Source organism: Lathyrus oleraceus, chromosome 3 (assembly GCF_024323335.1).
Source record: "Lathyrus oleraceus cultivar Zhongwan6 chromosome 3, CAAS_Psat_ZW6_1.0, whole genome shotgun sequence".
NCBI lineage: Eukaryota > Viridiplantae > Streptophyta > Magnoliopsida > Fabales > Fabaceae > Lathyrus > Lathyrus oleraceus.
In genome coordinates, this window is record NC_066581.1 from 133,447,022 (window position 1) to 133,456,191 (window position 9,170).

Genomic DNA, 9,170 nt, shown 5'->3' on the forward strand with positions numbered 1-9,170 from the left:
GCAGTGGATGCGACATCCGCGCGAGTCATTTTCATTTAACCCTTTTTTTGTTTTTTTTGGCAAACAGCACAAGATAAACCCACACCCTTTAGACAAAAACTACAAAAGTGGATCCGTAGAGTACTACGGATGCGTAGGGGTGCTAATACCTTCCCTTCGCATAACCGACTCCCGAACCCAAGATTTGGTTGCGAGACCCCGTCTTGTCCTTTCCTTTTTCAGGTTTACTTCGAGCGTTTCCTTTCCCTCCTTTGGGATGAATAACGCACGGTGGCGACTCTTCTGTCTTTTCCTTTCGCCGGTTGTTTTTTTTCGCACTGTATTTTTCAGGTTGTGACAATCACCATGTGGGATCCTCGGTTAAGGCCCATTAAAAAATAATGGTCTAGATGAGACTACATATCTCATCATAGGGTCCAAAGCAACACCATTTGTCCCCACTAGACAGATCTTGAAAGAGACAAAAGAAGGGGATCTGAAATCCCACCCTTAGTCTAACCCTCTCTCTCTCTCTCTCTCTCTCTCTCTCTCTCTCTCTCTCTCTCTTTATATATATATATATATATATATATATATATATATATATATATATATATATATATATATATATATATATATATATCTTATTCAATCTTTCCCTCTTCTATCTCTCTAAGCCCTTCGTCAAAGACTAACGCGTGCGGCAACCCACGATGGCCGCCACCGTCTTCTCCGGCCAACCTCGTCTGAAACCACCCAGTACAAAAAAATCAACACTAACTTTTCCTAAAGTCCATCATTGAACACAAATCTGGATTTCAAAACCCTAGAAACCCAACTACATGGTCGGATCAAGGGATCTGAATACCACCAAACCCTAACCTAAGAATTAACCAAAACCTTAAACCCAAAATGAAAATCGCATCTAACACTCAAACCTAACTCAAATCAACCAGCAAACAACAAAAACAAAAGAAATCCAGCAAAAATCAAAGCAAAAATAGAAAAAACATCCACACCCCACACAACCTTATACCCCTATTTCATTATGTCTTAGTAGCATTGCAAATACATCAATGGAAAATAACAAGGAGAGAGGACAAAATAACTACCAAAAGTGGAATAGGGAGAAAAAAGCTCAACACATTTATCCTTTAGGTAAACTCAATTGTACTTCTTCTCCTTATTTGTTTTTCTTCTATCTCATCTTCTCTTTCTACTACCTATGTTTGTATTGTTGTTACTATGGAGGCCTAGCTCAGACTAAGTCAAAGTTTCAGTGTGAAACTCTGGGCAGTCCTTGGATTCGAGCTCTTAGGTGTGGGGTGGAAGGAATATTTTGGCAGAGTTTCTAATGGGTAGTCCGCGTGTTTGTTGAGTGAGGTAGGTAGGTAGGTAATTTTATAGTGTGAGTGGAGATTAAATGGAGGGAAGAATGATAGTTTGTTGGTGGAATTGGAGGTAATTAGAGAATCAATGATCCTCATGAGTATTTAATAAGAGGATGAGATGAATTAATGCAAAAATCTATTACAATTTGGTTTTGGTTGAGTAATGATTTGTGTTAGTTGATGGATGTTATGTTTGGAATGATGATGAATGAGGGATATGGTGAGAGTATTCACGCTTTTTATGCTTGACTTTATGTTCAATTATGCTGCCTCTTTTCTATTTCAGTTTTGAAGCATGATGGTATGTATGTGGCTTGGTTATTGTGTGTATGTGAAGGTCATGCGTATTGTAGTTGTTATGTTTATTTGATTTTTGTTTAATTGATTTTGATCCAATTAGTTATGATGTATATTTTATATGAGTACCAACACATAAACTTTTTCGACTCCGAACTACGAAGCTCTGATTCCTCATCACCCGGTGAGTGATATGTAGGCACAAGGGCCACAATCCTTGGCGAGCACAATAAACCAAAACTCCCATATTCCTATTCCTTTTACACACTCTTTAGAAAATAGATAGAAATAAACGTGATAAATACTCGCATACATAAGCAACCTAAATGGTTCCCATGGATTACCATGGACGTGAGGTGTGCTAATACCGTGGAATGATATTGATTGTTTGCTAATTGTTTCTGTTTGTGTTTTTGATGTATGTGGGATGACTAATGTTGAAATGAGGATTAGGAAGGAAACAAGTCATAAAGCTGATGATGAGGATGGTGTATTGAGGCTCAGATGATAGTATGGAATTATGATATGATGATGCTGGAAAGGGAATATCACATGAAGTTTGGAGGATGCAACTTTTGATGATGTACCCTGAACTTTTGTGGAGCCCATATTTTTTTTTCCTTTTATGGTTCATGTATTATACAATGTAACTATAATTTATGTAATGCATTTGATGCAAAGCAATTCACGTGTACTATTGATGGAATGAATGTATTGAATATTTGGATGGAATATTTGATATAAAATGTTTTTATTTGAATAAAGTGTACTTTTGTCTTCATCTAAATGCAATTTAGTTTTGTCTTGTATTACAAAATACAAAATAAACCAAATTACAAATTAGATGCAATATTAATAAAAACAAAGATTAAATCAAATTAGAATTATAGGTAAATTGAAAAGAAAAAAAAGTAACTTGAATGCAAATAAAAATCAAAATGCCACAAGACTAAGAAAGTCAAGTCTTGACTTCTCACCTATGCTTTGATGAATGATCTTGATTGATGAAATGTACAACCAAATAAAATGTTCATGATATACTGATGCAGATGAAAAAATTAGGGTAAAATTTAGGGTATGACAATGTGTTGATGCCAAGGAAGAAGAAGACCATCACATATGCAGAAGTATATGGTTACACTAATTCAGATTTTAGTGTAGATCACGATGAAAAGAATAGTATTGCAGGCTACATATTCATGATCGAATGTGCTCTAATCTTTCGGAGGTCAAGGAAACAAATAATTATGGCTTTGTCATCATGTGAAGCTAAGTACGTGGTTGCATCTGATAACATGTAAAAATATCACATTTTTGGACTCGATTTAATTAAATTATATTATTATTCACTTCAATTTATTTCATTTTATTCGATATTACTTGGTATTTTTCCTCTTATTTGTCTCAGGTAGCTTATTTGAAGCACAAGTGAAAAAGGAAGAAAAGGAGGTGCAAAAAGAAATGAAGAGAAGCAAATTTCACCAAACCAAAGCCCAGCCCAAAAGTACTAGTGCTGAGCCTGTGACGAATGCCACACATGGTGTGACGAGCGTCACGCCCTGCTGCCTTGTGTTACGAGCGTAACACATGGTGTGACGGACGTCACACCATTCTCCTATATTTTTGGCTTCAGAAGCGCAACAGAGGCACGTTGAAGCCTAGTGTTACGCTTGACCCTTGGAAACGTGAAGACCACTTTTACGGAAGGAGTTTTGGAAACCGTTACAAATTGGGATAATATAAATAGAGCCAAGGAGCAAACCCTGGGGGGCTCTCTCTCTTCTTCGTGCTTTTTCTCTTCCAGCCGTGCAAGCATACTTTACAGCATTATTTTTTACAGTTTTTACTTTTCTTTGCAATTTCTATTTTCTTTTCCAGTCAATCTTTCAACACTTAATTAATTTTTCACACAATAGTTTCTACACCGGAAACTATTGTGTATCTTTTACCGGATCTAACCTTACGTTAGACCCTAGGTTTTTTTTCCTTCACTTTTATTTTCCTGTCCGATTGAAGAATTCAAGAACAAATCAAACCGGTCTGTGGTGGAGTGTTCAAGACTGCTATTAATTACTCAGGTTCTTTAATTATTGTTTGAATTTATATATGCCCTACTTTATTGTTTATTTACATTATTTGCCTGAGATGTTTCTAATTAAGCATGATGATTGTTTATATCTGTTTAGCATGTCTGGCTAATTTATTTAGGTATCGGTATGTAAAGTAAGCGGAATGAAGGAATCAAAACTAAGTTGGCTTAATTACGTTTAAAAATAAAATCACTCTTTTTATGGTCTCAATTTACAGGTTTAATACCAAGGTTTTTGTACGAAAGTAAAAGACTAAAGAAGTTAAAATCAATAGAACGAAAGTTTGAGTTTTTAACCGGACAGTGTAAATTGGACATTAATTCTAAATCAGGGCGAAAGCAATTTTTAGAGTTAATTAAATTCTAATCTTTTTCAAAAAGTATTTTTAAAGGTTAAATGTGAGGACGAGAGTTAAGCATTTAAGTTTAATTATATAATCTAAGTCAACAGAGCGAGAGTTTGAGATAAGGGTGTTTAAACGATTAGTGTTTTCTTAAAAAGAGTTTCTATAGATTCTATTGTTTTCAAAAAGTGATTTTGGACTTAACTAATAAGTGACAGCTACGTTAATATAAAGTCATAGTCTATTCAACAGAGCGAGAGTTTGAGAAAAGGCTTTTAATCAATAGTGTCTACTGAAAAGATTTATTTTAAAACCAAGAAACCAACGAAGATTTGATTCCCTAATTACGACGAACTACATACCGATATCCGCTTAATTGATATTTAGTCTAGATCTTATTTTAGTTTTAACTTTTCCCCCAAACAATCAAAGTATCATCTGCCTTAGCTTTACGAAGTAACCTTAGAAAACGGTATATCGATTCATAAGTCCCTGTGGGATCGATATCTTTTAAAACTACGCGATAGAACTGTGCACTTGCAGTTTGTACCCCAATTCGACTCATAAAGTCGCGCGATCAAGTTTTTGGCGCCGTTGCCGGGGACTTTTATTTAGTCGATATCGTAACTCTTCTGTTACGCTGTAGAGACTAAGGCAATTTTTATTTCTTCTTCTTTTGTTGATTTGTATGCCACACACTCGCTCACAAGGCGAGCCGTTTTACTTACGAATCAACGACATCGAACTATATCTCCGAGTCTTACGACGAATTCGGGAATATCGTGCTGCAAACAATCTCCCTCCTATCGAAGTGCCTGATCTCAAAAATCTTCTTCCTTCACCAATACCCGAGATGGCAGAACCAGCTCGTGCTCTTCGAGATTACGCCGCTCCATCGTAAGATGAGCCGCATTCGAGCATTGCTCCACCCGCAATCGAAGCAAACAACTTCGAACTTAAACCTTCTCTGTTGCAGGCAGTGCAACAGAATCAATTCTCTGTTGCAGGAAGTCCAAACCTTCATTTATCCGTATTTGTCCAATACGTTGATACTGTTAAAGCTAATGGTGTCACTTCAGAGGCAATTTGACTTCGTCTCTTTCCTTTCTCGTTAAGAGATAAAGCTAGAAGATGGCTTCAGTCTCTTCCTTCCAACTCAGTTACCACATGGAACGAGTTGAAGAAAGTCTTCCTTGCCCGATATTTTCCTCCAAGCAAAACAGCTATGTTGAGAGCCCAGATAAATGGATTTAAACAGAAAGATAACGAGTCTCTTTTCGAAGCATGGGAAAGATACAAAGACATGATGAGACTTTGTCCACACCATGGTTTAGAGGACTGGTTAGTGATTCATACCTTCTATAATGGTCTCTTGTACAACACAAGGTTAACAATAGACGCCGCAGCAGGTGGTGCACTTATGGATAAACCTTATGCCGATGCTTATCAACTTATCGAAAGCATGGCCCAAAACCATTATCAGTGGGGAAGCGACCGAGCAATGGTAGAGAAACCTCAAACGAAAAGTGGCATGTACGAGATAAGTAGCCTTGATCATGTTAATGCAAAAGTGGAAGCCCTGGCCCAGAAAAGTGAAAGTTTGAATGTATCACCTCCAACCACCGTGGTTGCCGCAACTCAGAATTGCGAAGTCTGTGGAATCCAAGGTCACCCTCCTGCTGATTGTCAACTCCTAACCGGAATCCAAGCAGAACAAGTAAATTATGCTCAAGGAAATCCCTACTCACACACCTATAACTCAAACTGGAAGAATCATCCTAATTTTTCATATAAGAGTAATAATGCTTTATACGCACCAGGACAAGCTCCAAATCAAGCCCCAGCTATACCTCCTGGATATCAAAAGCCGACCCCATCTACACCTAACAATAATGTTCCTAGGAAATCCAACTTGGAAATAATGATGGAGGACTTCATAGCTTCTCAACAGCAAACCAATAAAGATTTCTTAAACCAGAATATACACACTAGCGAACAAATCAAACAACTAGCAAGTAAAGTAGATGCCTTGGCTACCCATAACAAAATGCTGGAAACACAAATATCACAAGTAGCTCAACAACAAGCGCCTACTGCTGCCCCAACTGGTGCATTTCCTGGACAACCCCAACCTAACCCGAAAAGCCACGCTCATGCAATCATACTAAGAAGTGGAACGGAAGTGGAAGGACCAGTAGATCCAAGAAATGAAAACCAAAACTCTAAGAAGTCAATTGAGGAAGAAAGTACACCTAGGGAAAAGGAAGAGAGTAATAAGGAAACCGTAGAAAAGAAAGAACCTTATGTACCTCCACCACCTTATAAACCACCTATCCCTTACCCTCAAAGGCTTATTAAAACCAAAGATGCGGGCCAATTTAAAAAATTTGTTGACCTACTGAAACAATTAAACGTCACAATTCCTTTTACAGAAGCTATTACGCAGATGCCCTCATATGCTAAGTTCTTAAAAGAAAATCTTTCTAATAAAAGGAAACTTGAAGATAGCGAAACTGTTACACTCACTGCTGAATGTAGCGCTATAATCCAGAATATGCCTCCTAAACTTAAAGATCCAGGTAGTTTCTCTATACCCTGTCACATAGGAAAATTTGTCATAGATAAAGCCTTATGCGATTTAGGAGCCGGTATTAGTGTTATGCCCTTATCCATATGCAAGAAACTTGAAATGGGAGAATTAAGACCAACTAAAATGTTTGTGCAACTAGCAGATCGTTCTGTTAGATATCCTGTAGGAATTCTTGAAAACGTTCCCATGCGCATATGTCAATTCTACATCCCAACCGATTTTATAATTATGGACATTAGAGAAGATGAAGTTACACCCATTATATTGGGAAGACCGTTCTTAGCAACTGCTGGTGCGATCATAGACGTAAAATGAGGACGACTCACTTTCGAAGTAGGAGAAGAGAAAATTGAGTTCATTCTTTCCCAATTTTTGAAAGCACCTGCAATAGAAGATACATGTTACTTCATGGATATCATCGATGAATGCATAAAAGAAACAGAGTTAGAAAAGGACAAATCGTCTGACTATCTTGTAGAAGACAAACTCAACCAATGTGTAGCAATAACACCGGATCCTACGCAATGCCTTAAGAAACCAACCCTAGACCTGAAAACACTTCCCAAAAATATGAGATATGAATTCCTAGACTTAGAACTTGAACGACCAGTGATAGTTAATGCAAACCTAGGAAAACTCGAAACCGAAAAATTCCTGCATATCTTAAGAAAATATCCAACCGCACTAGGATACAACATCACCGACCTTAAAGGAATAAGTCCTTCTATTTGTATGCACCGCATCATGCTAGAAGAAGACTGTAAAACTTCTAGGGAACATCAGAGGAGACTGAACCCGATCCTGAGTGAGGTAGTGAAGAAGGAAGTAACCAAGTTATTAGAGGCAGGTATCATATATCCTATATCTGATAGCAAATGGGTTAGTCCTGTACACGTAGTACCGAAGACAGGAGGTATAACAGTTATTGAAAATGAAAAAGGGGAAACTATAACCAAACGAATCGAATCGGGATGGAGAATGTGCATTGACTATAGGAAACTAAACAAAGCAACCCGAAAAGATCATTTCCCTTTACCATTCATTGACCAGATGTTAGAACGATTAGCAAAACATTCTCATTTCTGCTATCTAGACGGTTACTCAGGCTTCTTTCAAATACCAATTCATCCTGATGACCAAGAAAAGACAACATTCACGTGTCCTTTTGGCACTTTCGCTTATAGACGAATGCCGTTTGGCTTGTGCAATGCTCCCGCAACCTTCCAAAGGTGCATGATGGCAATATTCGCCGATTTTCTCGAAAATATCATGGAAGTATTTATGGATGATTTTTCCGTATGCGGACAAAGCTTTGAAGAATGTCTTGAAAACCTAGAAAGAGTTCTAGAACGATGTGTAAAAGTAAACCTAGTACTTAATTGGGAAAAATGTCACTTCATGGTACAAGAAGGAATTGTTTTAGGACGTATCATCTCAAATAGAGGAATTGAAGACTGTAAGAGAAGTACGAAGCTTCTTAGGACATGCCGGTTTTTACCGACGATTCATTAAAGACTTCTCTAAAATAACTAAACCTTTGACCGGACTATTGATGAAAGATGCTGAATTCATCTTCGACAACAAATGTTTAGAAGCATTCCAGACACTTAAACAAGCATTGATCTCCGCGCCCATAATGCAGACACCATATTGGCATGAACCATTCGAAATAATGTGTGATGCCAATGATTACGCCGTGGGCGCTGTTTTAGGACAACGAAAGGATAAAAAGCTTCACGTCATATATTACGCAAGTAGAACTCTAGATGAAGCACAAATGAATTACGCCACAACCGAGAAAGAACTATTAGCAGTAGTGTTTGCATTAGATAAATTTCGTTCTTACTTGGTGTCGCATTACGCGAAAAACCGGCAGGAAACGAAGACAACAGAGCCGCCACCGTGCGTTATTTATCCCAAAAGAGGGAAAGGAAACGCTCGAAGTAAACCTGGAAAAGACATGGTCCCGCGACCAGAGAATGATGGGATCGGGAGTCGGTTATGCGAAGGGAAGGTATTAGCACCCCTACGCATCCGTCGTACTCGACGGGATCCACGCACAAAAGGAAGGAAAATGGTTGCTAAAACACTGCTCAAACAAACATCAAACACTGGCTGAAAGAGACACAGAAAACAAAAGAAACTAACTCGGCAGGGTATCGCATCCTGGGCCTACGTAGTCTATCAGGCATAGACATCAGAGTCGACGTAGTTCGGACTAGGGGGAAACGTGCTCGCTAGGATGTCGCATCCTATGCATACGTATCTTCTTGGACTAAGAAGAATCAGAGCACTCGTAGCTCGGCTAATGCACGCAAGATAAGACATCACAGGAAATCGACTGCCAATCGCTGGGCTTACGTCAAACTCCACACAAAAACATGCAAACATGGAAACCGAATGCCAATCGCTGGACTTACATCAGACTCCGAACCAAACACACACACACTGGAAACCAAATGCCAATCGCTGGACTTACA

General features: G+C 38.3%; 1 non-coding gene across 1 annotated transcript; it reads right to left on the bottom strand.

Annotated features, from left to right (window-relative positions):
* Positions 1–5,325: 5,325 nt before the first annotated feature.
* Positions 5,326–5,432, bottom strand: LOC127133197 (small nucleolar RNA R71). The gene has a single exon (XR_007807188.1). It is a non-coding gene; the product is annotated as a small nucleolar RNA R71 (small nucleolar RNA).
* Between the last annotated feature and the right edge of the window lie 3,738 nt (positions 5,433–9,170).